The sequence below is a fragment of the Palaemon carinicauda genome, chromosome 15 (assembly GCF_036898095.1).
Source record: "Palaemon carinicauda isolate YSFRI2023 chromosome 15, ASM3689809v2, whole genome shotgun sequence".
NCBI lineage: Eukaryota > Metazoa > Arthropoda > Malacostraca > Decapoda > Palaemonidae > Palaemon > Palaemon carinicauda.
Window position 1 is genome coordinate 431,093 of NC_090739.1, and position 916 is coordinate 432,008.

Genomic DNA, 916 nt, shown 5'->3' on the forward strand with positions numbered 1-916 from the left:
CACCAGTCAGGGAAGTAATCAGTAGCGTGTAGAAGATTGGTGCTTCTAAATAATATATAAATACTAAATAGATCTTAAAATGTATATCTTTTTTAACCATAAGCCTACTTACTTTAGAGGTAGTGGCTCCATAAAGTTTTTCCATCAAGGATACGACCAATAATGCACATATCCTAATAGGACTTTACAGAGCTCGCGTAAGGCCTAATTGAATATAAGACTTCCGATTGGTATAGCGAAAGTTCTAATAACTATTGTTTCGTCTTTCAGTTGTTACCTCCGCCAACGAAGTTGGAAGGAGATTATGTTTTTGCCCCTTGTTTGTGTGTTTGTTTGTGAACAGCCTCCTGGCCACAATTTTAATTGTATAGTAATGAAACTTGCAGGGATTAACTGTTATGTAAAAAGCTGGAATTATTAAATTCTGGAAAATAAGGTCAAAAGTCAAGGTCAGAGTTAAGCAAAATGTCCAGTTCACGTAATCAGCTATAAATTTGGACATCGTTGTCACACAAACTTTAATCTTGGTTCATATTTAATTGTAAGAAAATTCACACCAATTAATACACGTTAAGGTCAAAGGTCAAGATCAAGGTCGAGCAAATGGTCGAGAAATAACCATCCTCGGCAGAGATCTGCGCTCTATTGACACTCTAGTTTCTTGTTTTTTTTTTATTTATTTTTTTTATTTCTATCATAAATTATTACTACGTTATTAAGCAAACTCCAATCATCATCAAATACCATTGATGTTATGATGCCAGATCATCAAACCAATCATTCATTCATCCTCAAGCCAACTGAAGGATCGGAGTTTCGGATTACCCAAAACTTCCTCATGGCCTTAAGGGTAAACTCTCTCCTTTGGAACCCCCTTTGGCTTCAGACTACATCGTCTTGTTATGGGAAAGTCGCT